This window comes from Schistocerca nitens, chromosome 9, assembly GCF_023898315.1.
Source record: "Schistocerca nitens isolate TAMUIC-IGC-003100 chromosome 9, iqSchNite1.1, whole genome shotgun sequence".
NCBI lineage: Eukaryota > Metazoa > Arthropoda > Insecta > Orthoptera > Acrididae > Schistocerca > Schistocerca nitens.
In genome coordinates this window covers 169,234,356-169,248,794 of record NC_064622.1, presented here as the reverse complement: position 1 = coordinate 169,248,794, position 14,439 = coordinate 169,234,356, and the positions used below count along the sequence as shown (strand labels likewise).

The window sequence follows — 14,439 nt, the reverse complement described above, 5'->3', positions numbered from 1 at the left end:
CTGAATGAAAAGTCCAGTAGTCCACTTTAGCTGTATTTATTTAAGTTGATTAGAGACCCAAACAACATGTTTCGCAAATTTTAAGTTGCATGTTCTGCTGTATATAAATTTTATCTCATATGGTGTAGAGAGTTGTTACAGAATGCCGCAAAGTAATAGATGGCGTGGCTACACAAAGTTCTCAGCCCTCCTCAAGTGATGAAAACCATCATCAATTATGAATGTCCTGTCTGTGTTAAAATCGCCAGCCATCATCACTTTACCCCTTAAAATATGACAGGACATTCATCATGGATGATGGTTTCTATCAACTGAGGTAGGCTGAGAACTTTGCCTAGCCACGCCAACTGTTACTCTGCGGCATTCTATAATAACTCTCTATATCATATGACATAGGATTTATGTACACCAGAGGATGCAACTCAAAAGATGCGAAACCGGTTGTGTGAGTCTCTAATCATCTTAAATAAATACAGCTAAAGGGGGCTGCTGGACTTTTCATTCAGTTTTACGTTTTAATAGTTTTAACGCCTGTATTGAAACAACTGTTGCAGTGTATGAATTTATCAGTGAATCATGTAAAAAAGCGGAATCAGCTATACATAGCGGCAGTCACCTATCACCTACCTCCGAAGAACTATACAACACATGTTCAAAGAATGTGGACATGCCCACGTTAAAGGTTCAGAAAACCAAACTACACGGTGCAATGTTATGAAATTGTACTGAAATCAGTAGGCAAACCAGATTGCAATTTACGTGCAAAGGGCACAAGCTAGAAGCAACTTCTTCATGGTACCTAACTTAGCCACAGGGATAATTACAGGAATGGACTTCTTGAGTGAAAAGAAAAAAAAAATGGACGTGGGACGTGGACAGGTCATGTTGGGGGTGAAAGGTGATATCAGTATTCTACACGGGTAGGCAACAGATTAGGAGAGAGAGCGAACATGACGAAATTTCGAGCTAAGATTTCCGTGGTTCGCAGTGGCTGGCAGCTGTGAAGCAACTGTTTCATTTTGACGATTAGCAACGAGCTAGAGTGCGAAGTGGTTAAGACGCTTCTTTCGCTTCTTTCGGGATTCAAATGCCCCTCCAACCATCCAGGTTTAGGTAAATGCTGAATTATTTACTTTGGAACTCATCTGAGGTTGAGTTCTGTCTCCCAATCATGATTTACGTAGAGGACGTGCAGTCGTAAATAAAAACATACAGGTAGCACGAACACAGTATTGGACGATGAGACAAAATGATGATATGTTTATGGTATGGTGGCTAGTTTGTGCTGTACAATGATTAGCGAAGAAAGAGGGTGAAACCTGGTGCTGGCAGGTTCCACTCGAATAGCAAGAAGGGGACAGCCAGTGATAGCGCCTTTATCCGACGGATCCTTCACCATTAACAGTGTCGCACGCAGTCACCACTACATGAGCCATCGCAGAGCGGTTTCTAATTTAATTCAGGACACTGACGCCAAGTTATGTGATCAGGAACATTGTGCTACCACCTCTCTTCCCCTTACAGACTAAATACGCCAAAGGCCTTTCCTCAGTAAACACCTGTTCTCCTCAGATCATCGAAGTTACGCAACGTCGGACGTCACCAGGAGAAACCTTTCCAACTAGGCGGTTGCACCTGCCCTTCGGGGTCTCACAGCCAACAGTGCCACAAGACTTGACTTTTTACAGGCTAAATACTGGGGACGAATTATCTTACATCTTCAGCACTAATACCGGATTACTCAGTGTCGACAATCTCCCCACAGACGTCGGAATATATGTAGTGTAGTCATAAAATTTTAATTGCAGCCACGAAAAATCAAACTGAGACCATGAAGCTTGGGGTTTGTGTCAGCCCTCTTCCTCATATTCACCCTTCAATGCGACACATTCTTCTCAAGGATGGATGACTTGGCGCAGACCTTTGTCGTAGAAATCTGCATTCTCGCTGTTCACGAAGCGTTCCAGCTGGAAAATCATCTCGTCTTTGTTCTAGGCGCTACAGTCTGGAACCGCGCGACCGCTATGGTCGCAGGTTCGAATCCTGCCTCAGGCATGGATGTGTGTGATGTCCTTAGGTTAGTTAGGTTTAAGTAGTTCTATGTTCTAGGGGACTGATGACCATAGATGTTAAGTCCCATAGTGCTCAGAGCCATTTGAACCATAGTAAGCTGTTGACTGACCAACCGTTATAACAGTTGCATTCAATAAATTGAAAAATGTTACAACAATGGTGGGTATTGTTGTCGTAGTGCACAGTAGGCGGCAGCCATAGTGTTCAGACAGATCTTTCTTGTGCCTATCACTATATGCAGAGTCATCAAGACTTGTTCCTTGCCGATTTCAAACGTTGTAAACAGTGTCTGACGGCACAGGTATTATTCGTCGAAAAAATACAAGCTTATTAGTCATTACATTACATCAGCCCAGACGATTATTTAAATAATTCATAGATTATCTTGACTTTTAATGTTATAAACAAATAGATATGGGAGGGAATTTATAATTTCTTTATTTCCTTCCGGAAGAATTTCCCCCCCCCCCCCCCCCCCCCCAGGCGCTCCTCAGAGCCACATCCTGAATTCATCGTTGCCATCTTCAGCTGTTATGCTGTTACAGTTCTAACCATTGATGTGTACACAGCTTCCATCCTGGGATCTATGCACTTGATAAATTCTGTGGCTGAGAACTGTTTCGTTCATTGAAACTACTCAATTTACTTATGATGGCTGTGATCTAAACTGATACCAATGACGGAAAAAGGGGGAAACAGGAAAATAAAGACGTATAGTGAGCAGAATATTAGGGGCACGCTGCAGCGGACGATATTTCAATTTCGCCCTAATGGCGCGACTTGGCAGGCATTAGGCCCGTCGCGGCCGCGTGACCGGCCTCCCTCGTGGGCGCTGATATCTCAATGCTCTGCCGGACGTGACGTCACATCCGGCCCGGAACATTTGCCGCGGCGCCGTTTCCTGCAATATCCTGGCGACAAAGCGCTGCTCCCCGGCTCCAGGGCGCGCCGCCTCCGCCCCTTCATAGGCAAACACTCACTTGTCCGCGCCACGGGTCTTTTTAAGTGCCGGCCAATGGTGCGTGCCTTCAATAACGCGCTACTTTTTTTTTTAAACTCCCCCCCGTCCTACAAGATCGTCCGTCTCACAGTCATTCCCCTCGAAAACAGAGGAAGCGATTCTGCACACCCCTCAATGTTGGATTCCTTTCGTATCTGAGTGTGGTAGCTAGTAATACGCAAACAAGAACTAGCGCCATCTGTTTCTTCTGTAATTAGGCGTACGACGCTAGAGACACGTAAATAACGCCATACGAGGTGTAGTGATAAAGTTTTATTTTCACCTTCTTTTAATCATTTTTTTTATTTTGTTTTATTCACAGAACTTTTTTTCCGGGCTGATAATTATAATTTTATAACAACACCTCGTAGACTGAAAAAAAAGCTGTGTCTAGGACGTTTGGCTGCACAAGTTTCATACAGATAATACGATTCACTATCAAAATCATAAAACCCAGGATATTTGACTTAAATGTATAGTTTATTAATTCGCAATGGTTCTGACCTACCCAGGGTGGGGTTCGGAAGAGAGATGGGGTCACAATTTTTTACTTTCTCCAGTCCTTCTCCCATCCCTTACCCTCAAATACCACTTCCTGACTCCTCCACTTTTAACGTAGCAGAATTTCCTAGGATTTAATAACACGTAATATCAATACCATATATAATGAAATATAACAGTAAGTTACATGAATGCTTAGTACACCTCTTTAGCATAACTTACACGAATAATAATTTACATGACATAAAATCGAGGTGCGCAGTCACCATTATCAGTATTTCACTTAGCACCTCGATTGTGAACACAAGTCTGCAGACTATGGTTATAATTCCTTACAAGGGTTGTTTCAAAAATACTTGTACAAACTTTAGGGTTGGGTGGCTTTGGGGAGGAGACCAAACAGCAAGGTCATCGATCTCATCGGATTAGGGAAGGACGGGGAAGGAAATCGGCCGTGCCCTTTTAAAGGAACCATCCCGGCATTTGCCTGGAGCGATTTAGGAAAATCACGGTAAACTTTAGGAACAGGAAAAAAGTTATTGTGTCCGAAAATTGTTTGTTTTCGAATAATTGATGGAAGCTGATGTTCAACAGTTTTCCAGGTACAACTCAACATCTATGCGCCTGTATAACTCATTAGCGTTGTGTTGACAGGGAGACTTGTCTTATATACGTCAATCCTCTGTCTTCCACGCGTCCATTGAGCACGTGCACTACAGGCAGTTGAGTTCACTGAGTGGGCTACATTCAAAAACTGCAGGATATTCATTTCGTGAGCAAGCAGGCGTGATTTTTGTGTAGGGCCACACAAATGGTAACTGACACGAGGATGCACAGCTGTCTCAGACGGCGTTTTCAGATCGAAGACAACCGAGTCATCCAACCTTTGGTGCGTTGCCGAGACAGGCTCAGTAGCACTACAGAATATTGTTCGAGAATTCCCACATGTTGCTCCCCCGCCTGGCCAGGAAGAGCACGTTCTAAGGGCTGTCGAAGAAGAAAAAGGCAGGTATCAGCGCCATGTCGTGTGGTACATCTTCAAGTTGAGCATGGAGGATACTTCATGAGCAACTCATGTATCTGTGTCATCTTCAACGCATGCAGCGCCTTACAACAAAGGAGAACTTTTGCCTACAGTTTGTTGCACAAACTATGTGTCCATTGTCTCTTCAGTTTTGTTTACAGGCTAGAAGAGATGGAACAAGAAATTTCCATAGCCAACACATATTTGCCGGTCACATCCTCATGCTACAGTGCAGGCTAGACATCAGCAGCTGTTTAAGGTTGATGTGCGTACTGGAATTTTGGGTGACTGTCTGTTAAGGCCATACGTTCTTCCAGCACTTCTTACAAGTGCTGTCTACAGGAAATTTATTCAGAACATCCTCCAAGACCTACTACGAGATGTGCCCCTGATAATAAGAAGATATACGGGGTTTATGCAGGACGGAGCTCTAGGGCATTTCAATTTACCATGGTAGATGGACAGGTGGAGGACGACCAGTTCCATAACCTGCACGTTCCCACGGCCTCAGTTCTTTTTATTTTTATCTCTGGTGGATCCTTAAACAATTGGTCTATGCAGGAGACCAGTTGCTTGCAGAAGCTCTTCATCGACGTGCCATGGGAGCCTGCGAAACCATTAGAAACAGTCAGGGAGTGTGTGACAGTCAATGATTCGACGAGTACCTTCGTATTTAGAAGCGAGAGGACATCTCGAGCATTTATTATGATTTTATTTGTGAATTCCTACGTTACTTCTTGGTAGAATATTTCCATATTTAAGGTTGAATAACAAGTACAATGTTTTTATTATAATGATTTTTATTAGTTCAAACTAGTTTTCAGCTTATTGGGCCGTCTTCAGAAAACTATTGACTAGCCACCTAAATTGTAAACTTTCATGAATAACTCGAAAACGAAAGATTTTTGGGAATAGGTTTATATGAGCTTTCTTTATTGTTTTGGTGTGAGGACCCTGTCCCCAGAGCTTGTCTTTGAAGCACCCTATAGATAAGAGGAATGCTTTTTCTTTAACTCGCTTACCACTGTGGTGATAAAATCAGTGTTTCTGTAATTTTTTTTCCTTAGTAGAGAACTCTTGCCTTTCTCTCTTGCCTTACTTTATTTCCTGCGGAATACCGGTTTCACCAATCGCCTCAAGGACCGTGCGACATTGTTGCCGGATATTTGAAAATTGTGACCAGTGAAATTTTGACTATACAAAAATCTGTGAAATTTCCTCCCAGTATTCTTGGCAACTACCCGATCATCAAGTCATCTCGGACTACTTGGGCCCCGAAAGTCTTCGTCCACCAGAAGCTCACCGTTATGTACACAGAGAGGTGCTAGGCTGCCCTGTCCGAAAGGCGTCGGTGCCGTAAACATCCTGCTGACAAAAGAAGAGCGACACCGATGGTCGACATATCGTTCTATTGTATGCCGTCTTAGGTGAGCATATTGCACTGGTCATAGTTGTTTTAAAGTTTAAATCATGCTTTCCCTTCTTTTATAACGTGTGTTACATTCTTTATGAAAAATCATGTTATGCATTCTCACCTTAAAACATTTATCGTTTGTTAAGCGAAAAGCACTCCGTCTTCAGGCCACAAGTGGCCGTGTTATCCTCAGCTGAGGATGCGGATAGGAGGGGCTTGTGGTCAGCACACTGCTCTCCCGGTGTTTACGATGGTTTTCTGTGACCGGAGCCGCTACTACTCGGTAGAGTAGCTTCTCAATTGGCATCACGAGGCTGAGTGCACCCCGAAAAATGGCAACAGCGCATGGCGGCCCGGATGGTCACCCATCCAAGTGCCGGTCACGCCCGACAGCGCTTAACTTCGGTGATCTGACTGGAACCGGTGTATCCACTGTGGCAAGGCCGTTGCTATCGTATGTTACTACTTAAATTATTTTATGATGCGGCCCCTGTCATTTGAGGAATATCTTCCTTAACCCATTGGCTTATACAGCCGTTGATACATTGCCGGTTGAGAGAGTGGCCGAGTAGTTATATGTTCTTCTTCGTGTTGCTTCTTCTCTGTTAAGATATGGTATGACATGCTGTATACCATCGGAAACCTGAGAAATCAATCTATTTAGTCTAGCATGACACACTCGACTTCTTTTGATATTTTGAGAGTTTTCAGATTTTGTTGAGTTTATACTACCCCCCCCCCCCCCCCCTCTTAAACACCACCAAGAAAACAGCATCCATAACTTGTATAGCGTGCAAAGCAAGTAAAAAAAAAGTGCTATTCGGAATGAGTGTGAGCAATGTCTAGTGTCGTTACACATTCCTGTATTTTTTTTTCGGGTATACCCCACCGATAAAAACTTCTAATACAGTATTATAATCACTCCTCATCACTTCTGTAAATAAGCAAGGATAGATTTATGAAGAAACCCTATCAAAAAATTATATAATTTTGATAAAAGTTTGTAAGTGAGATTGTGCTGATTACCGTAAATTTAAGTACTAAATGTAGAGTCGACTATGGGGAAAGATATTAGTAAGTCATTGGGCTAATACATAATTTTATAATGCTCACACGTCTTCCACTTCGCAATTGTGACAAATGATATACGGAATTATAGTTATAAAGAAATTTGTATTGAAGTCACATATAGAGGAAGCGCACATGTAGAGCTAGGAGTGAGAACACAAGCTGTACACAGCTTATGTCACCTTTATACGTCTATAATTCCGGGTTTTTGGTTACTCCGAGGATGCATCTAACGTACACTACGTGTACCATATGCTGACCCACGGGGATGGACCGTATGTAATTTTATGTTTACCAGTGTTTTAAGTAAGCTTTTTCTAGCAGTAGGAACACAATTTCAAAAGTCTGTCTTCGTAATTTGGGTTTCCATGTAATATCTGTAGATACAGTCATAAATATAAATTCTTTGAGTGCATCGCACAGAAAATAAAACAAAATTATGATCTATTTCATCTGTAAAAATTTTGCCTTTACAGTTGTCGTTGCAGCATCTCCAGTCCTCGTCTACACCACATAAGACCTGCGGGTACGTTGCAGAGGGTGGACAGGAAGGAGTTGAGTATCTTTCCTCGACCTTTTCTGGGCGCAGTTTACGGGACGCAGTTTGGATGATTATCTGATCCGTCCAAACACCACTGTGTCAGTGCTGAGGTTTGGTTGAAAGCAGCGAGAAACAACAGGTGTTGAATTTGTCTAGGAATTGCAGAATCTGGAATCTGGTGAAAGAGGGAAGTAGGGGTGGGGGTTGGGTGGGGGGGGGCGGAGTGAATGAGTGTGTGTGGGGGGGGGGGCTGGGGGGGAGTATGTGATTGGGAAGGTTAAAATTGAGGGGGAAGGGGGGGGGGCTAAAACTTGAATAGACTATGCAGGTGAAGGTGATGCAGGGTGCAATAATTATGAAGATGTAAAATGATTCTCACATGATAGATTGCGAAAGAGGCCGATGTACGAGTAGCATCAGCGCCTTTCAGAGATCGCACAGCTGCGCGCCACATGACAGTCGCTCGTCACAGGCGACCCGTCAGTAACCGGGAGAGCAGTACGTCTTTGTTACAGGAACGGGTCGGTATGTCTTGTGATGTCGCTAAAGGTTTGAGCGATGCGGGTCAGTCAAAGCTTTGGGTGTGTATTTTTCGGCTGGATGCCTCGTGGTTTTCTGGCTCGACCTCTCTTCTCAAGAACTGCGTCACATTGGTCGTTGACAGCAGGCACCGTCAGCCTGTGAATGAACGCTTTTGCCTGAATGGAATGCTCTCTGTGGACGGTCAGACCGCGACGCATCCTTATGGGCAGGCCCTCAAAATGGTTCAAATGGCTCTGAGCACTATGGGACTTAACTTCTAAGGTCATCAGTCCCCTAGAACTTAGAACTAATTAAACCTAACTAACCTAAGGACATCACACACATCCATGCCCGAGGCAGGATTCGAACCTGCGACCGTAGCGGTCGCGCAGTTCCAGACTGTAGCGCCTAGAACAGCTCGGCAACCCCGGCCGGCGGCAGGCCCACAGTCGAGACACTAGAAAGCCTCATGTCTTACACGTAGCATCTAACTTTCCAGAATTCCTTGCAGATTTTTTATTTTTCTATGATACTTTCCTTCATGAAAGCTATGTAAGAAACTTGTAAGCTGAAATACAGAAAACAACAGTCGCTTTTAGTAAAGTTTTCAATGTCAATAAACTTCACCAATAGCAGTATATTTTAAGATATTTTATGATATATGAAGCTAGAAAAATGAATTGCCGAAACTGGTTGCTTTCAGAATGAAATATTTTAAAATATACGGTTGTTGGATAAGTGTATTGACATTGAAAAGTGCTTACCAGACGATGTCCCCTGGCCGTGATGGACCAACAGAGACTTTTAGTAATGTGCTGATTGGAATGAGGGCATGGGTCATGACCCACATGACAATCGCTCCCTAACCCTTCCCCCCCCCCCCCCCCCCCTCCTTGGACCCGCGTCTGATTTCAACGAAATATACTGTGTCGATGAAATGATACCAATAATAATTATTTTATTTTTCGGTTCATGAACTACCAGCAGAGCCAATAGCAATAAAAAACGACGTCTCTACATGGCAAAAAACGCCACCAAAAACTATAAACTAAATATAAAGATGAAGTTTCCTAAAATTTTAAGTATAGAAACAAAATCAGAAATAAGTCTTGTTTAGTAACAGATAACGGTAGGTTTATGCTACGCTGCTCAAAAGAATTAGGGTAATATGATTTCAGCGTCTGCCACACTCCATTGAGCGATAACTGAGAACTGGGTATGTTACGAAATTATACCTTTATCTTCCACAAATTAAGTACACAACAAAACATCATTGCGTCCTAGATCGTTTCCATAAAATAACTGAAATGTCCGATAGGTGTCGAAAATAAAGTGTAAATAATAATCCATCCCGTCATCTTGGATGCTTTTCATTTGACTTCGAGAGGTTCAGTAACGTGCATGCACTCCGTGAGCGTTTATTTCTGCCTGACACGTACGTGAGATGCTCCATATAAGTCAACAGGTGTCACCCTGTGGTATCCCTTCCCAGTCTTCAGTGACAGCCCATGAGAGTTCTTGGAGAGTCAGTGATGGAACAGGACGACCGCGAAAACTTCTGTCAAGCATGTCCCACATATGGACGATGGGTCTTAGGCCGGGACTTACGGCCGGTCATTCCATTACTTCAAAGTCCAGGTTTCGCAAGGCATCCTTACTGTAGCCGGCCACGTAGGCCGTGACATCGGAAGTAATTCAAGGCCATCACGGTAAGCAGCAGCCACCACATGGTCAAACAGGATCTGTTCGGTGTACTGCCTGGCGGTAAGGCGACCACGTACAACGACAAAATCCGCATGGCTGTTTATACTGAGCACTCCCCTCAACATCACCGAACCTTGGAAATATGTTGATTTTCTGGAAAACACGTGGCAGTTACCGCTCACCACAGGTCTCCACACACGAACACGGCCAACACCTTGTTTCAAAGGATATCTGGATTGGTCTGTGCATAACACGTTTCACCAGTGACGTAGTTCATGGTTGACGTGGGTACGTCAGAACTGAAGGTGAGCTGCGATATGTTTCCGTGTTGGAGTCACCAGATTTTGAAGTAATTCTCTAATGTAGACAGGCCATTGGTTAGTATCTCTTCTGTTGTCTTCATTTCCTGGTGTCGTACAGCTATATTATTAAGACCACAGGTACGGCCTGTATCACAATACGAGGGTCGTTCAATAAGTAATGACCAAAATTTTAAAAAAGGCCATTAATACGAGGGGCGTTCAGAAAGTAAGCTCCGATCGGTCGCGAAATGGAAACGACTATGAAAATCCGATAAAGCTTTGCACAGATGTGTTGGGTAGTGTCTCTAGTATAACCCCAGTTAGCATCACGTCGCTCTTCTCATTTCTGAGCTCGTAGTGAGTGCGTAAAGATGTCTAGAAAATAGTGTCTGCCGCCAAGTACGAGGGCCTGGTGAGAAATTTCGCCTGAAGCTATGCAGCTAACATTACATAACTGTCGTGTTTCTTCTTCAAGACAATTCTCAGCCGCATTCTGCAGGGGCAATGAAGATGCTCCTGCATCGTTTTCAAATGGAAATGTGAGATTACCCACAATACAGTCCGCAATTGTCTCCCCCTGAGTTTCATCTCTGGTCACATGAACCGCTGTCTTTGAAGACAACATTTTGACACAGACAACGAGGTGTAGGCCAGCGTGGAGAATTGGCGGAAAGCACTGGCGGCTGCCTTCTATGATGAGGCTATTGAAAAGTTGGTACAACGCTATGACAAAAGTCTAAGTCAGAACGGCGACTACGTAGAGAAGTAGCTGAAAGGTGTAGCTAATTGTTACAAGTAAAACATTTCTGATGTTCACTGTGGTTTCAATTTGGCAATCAATCGGAGCTTACTTTCTGAACAGGCCTCGTATACACAGACAAAGTCCTTGTTGGTGCTCCACATTTGATGTTTGTTCTGTGCGCCGGTGAAGTCTCGAACCGTTTTGGCAGGTGGCAGAGCCGTAGTACAGCGTCAAAATGGTGTCTACATACGACTCACGGTACAAGCAGCATTCTGTTATTGAATTATTGTTTGCTGAAAAAGAAACCGTGGTGAACATCCATGAACGTTTTTCTGCAGTGTATGGCGATGCTGCATTTGATAGGAATACAGTTGGACGATGGGTAGAGAAAGTTACACCCTCAGGAAATGCAGAAACAGAGCTCGATGATCAGCCACGCTCGGGACGTCCTGTCACAGTGAGTGCTCCAGACATGCTGAATCGTGCGGATACCATTATTCGTTCCGACCGGCCTATCACGACTCGACAATTGGCTCTACAGATGTCGGTCAGCATTGGACTGCAATGATCGAGACTCTCGGATATTCAAAGAGGTGCTCACGATGGGTTCCACGAATACTCACAGTGGACCACTAGATTCAAAGAAAGACCGTTTCATCTGAATTGTTGGAGCTTAAAGATTCTCTACGGGGAACACACACAAAAGATGACGAGAGTGTCAGTCATGCAATGAAAACATGGTTACGCCTACAGGACAAGAGCTTTTACCAGCAGGGAATACATGCTCTCTCACAACGTTGGCGAACGGCCATAGAAGGTGATGGAGACTACCGTAGCAAAATAGGACATGAACAAGACATGTTGATGTATATTGTCACCAAATTCTGACTCTTAACAATACATATGTTCTGCGAAAAGAATTGAGGAGCATTACTGATAAGTGTTTCCCTAATCCTTTTGAACAGTGTGTAAGGGACAGTCAAATGAAAACGAGATAGATGGAAAAGTAAGTACATTTTTTATTCTTTCAAAAGCAATAGCCATAACTGTTCATACACCTGTCCCACAGTGAGACCAGACGGCCAGTGCCATCATGGATAAATTTTTGCGACACAATACGGAAACATGTTTGTACCCAGACGGACATTTCTTCGTCCGAAGGAAATCAGCGGTCACGAATGTCTTTCTTCAGGACTCCAAAAAGATGGAATTTGTATGGGAGAGATCGGGACTGTATGGAGGATGTGTAAGGGATTTCCGGCGAAACTTCTGACCGCAGTTGAAACAACCTTGGCAACATGTAGACCATGTGACTTCCATGTAAGCCCTGCGACGCTGAAGAAGAATTAACATATTTGGAAAATCAGTCTAAACCATTAACACCCGCAGCTAACCCTGGATCCGCGTCTGAGAGTGTCCCTGTTGAATCAACGATTTTCCAGTACTTGAACCAGGCTCCTAAAGAAGCGTTCGCAGCAACCATGGAATCAGTGAGTAAGGCTGAAGGGAAATTACGTGGATAAATGACGGTAGTTTAAAATTTTTTGTATGCCAGTTTTGTGAAAAAGAAAATCGGAGACCTTATAACTCGAATGCATCTCGTGAAGAGTCGTCATTAAGTGCTAGCAGACTCTCCCTCACCTAAATCAGAGTACTGGATTATTGGGTACGTAGACGAATCAAAAACATCGTACAGATCGAAAATATATGCGAGCATTTGTGTTTTGTCGAAGTCAGTAGTAACTGAGACCCTAGTAGTCCATCACGTTGCTCGGCCGACGACAAAGGACAGAGTTTTCAAATTCGCATTACGGTTAACCGTCCCTCTGGCCAACACCCCTCCAACCAACGCGTCCGCGCTCTGCTGTCTTATTGGGCCGGCGGTGATGGATTACCTCCAGCACTCTGTGTCTACCACGCGATGGAAAAATGATTCGTCCGTAGCAGCTGCCTTCAGAAATTTCATGCTACCGCACTGTCCAGTACACATTCAACTGACAACAAGCTTTACGGCTCAGTTCTTTTTCGCATCTGCACTCTCACTGCCATGTCACACAAAGAAAAACTGATTTCAATTAATGCTGTTCAGCACTATAAAAATACACAATTAATGAAAGAAACTGGTGCTTTACATTTCGGTATAGTGAATGTTTCATGGAAATGTTTCGCAACGTATAGGACCTACATTTGGGAAAATAAAACCACAAATTGTGACAGTTTTCCAGAGTCTCTACATATGTCCAAGGTTAGTACATAAGTAACCCCAGTAATCATTCCCCCCCCCCCCCTCTCCATCCTTTAAAGAATCGAACTCCCATGTATAAAATATCCGTTCACGCTTCTCGATGTCTACGTCGTATCTCCTGGACTATTGTACCGCCTCTTTATGAGTCGCTTAGTAATTTAAGAAATATTCTCATTCTTCAAAATAATTCTACAGTTATAATGGAAATAACTGTATCCTACGGTGTCATGGTTTATATAAAGTGTCTTCTTTGGCCAATTGTAAGCATACATTTAGGGGCACGAGCTCCTGGTTTTTCATCTTTTAGTATCTATAGTTATTCACGATAATAACTCGTTCATTCTATTCCTTTATAGTCTGTTTGTCTTTACAATGACAACTGCTGTTGTTGCCTTTATTCTGATGACTGTACATGTTTGTTTCTAATTGAAATAACAGGATTCATTCAACTTTCTTAACGTCATTTCCTATCATTTACTATTCCGAAATGTGAAAGTCCAATGTGGCCACCGTAATTTTACTAGTTGGAGCTAGTGTAGTTTTGCGTAACGCCATTAACTTATTTCCATTCGTAGCAGCTTGTATATACCATTAAACAGTAGCTGCGCATAGTTTATTTGGTTTCGAAGTCCAATACTTTATTAGGTTATTAGATGTACATAATTTTTCAGTAGATATGTATTTCAAATGCAACCGCACAAGTCGAAGCTACCCAGCAACTTTGGCTTTAGCAGAAATCAGTGTTTTTTAATGCGTTTGTTTGCATGGCCAACTTCTGCAGCAGCCGTTAAAATCAGTTATTACTGATTTTCCGTCTTTAGCTTACTGCAAGCCGGCCGCTGTGGCCAAGCTGTTCTAGGCGCTTCAGTCCGGAACCGCACTGCTGCTACGATCACAGGTTCGAAACCTGCCTCGGGCATGGATGTGTGTGATGGTTTAGGTTTAAGTAGTTCAAAGTCTAGGGGAGTGATGACCTCAGATTTCAAGTCCCATGGTGCTTAGAGCCATTTGAGCTTACTGCAGTTTATCTTAGTACCATTGTTTGTGGCTATTTCTATATTGGTATTCATTTCTTTTCTGTAATTGTCTGTATCTAACGGTACTGTGTGTAGCCTGTGGATCATGTATCTAAGTGCTACCTGCTTTTTAGAACTAGGACGTTGTGTTGTCTCATGTATAATTGGTCTGTTGTGGTTGGTTTTTCTCCTTGAGAAAGAAAATAATTGGCTCCAGACATGAGTAAAACGGAAAATATTACATGCAGTCTTCGCTAATAATTCAACGCCTAACCTAGAGATATTAT

The 14,439-nt window shown here is 43.3% G+C and overlaps 1 pseudogene; it reads right to left on the bottom strand.

The window, feature by feature from the left end:
* Nucleotides 1-6,345: 6,345 nt before the first annotated feature.
* LOC126204611 (5S ribosomal RNA) lies at nucleotides 6,346-6,463 on the bottom strand (annotated as a pseudogene).
* Between the last annotated feature and the right edge of the window lie 7,976 nt (nucleotides 6,464-14,439).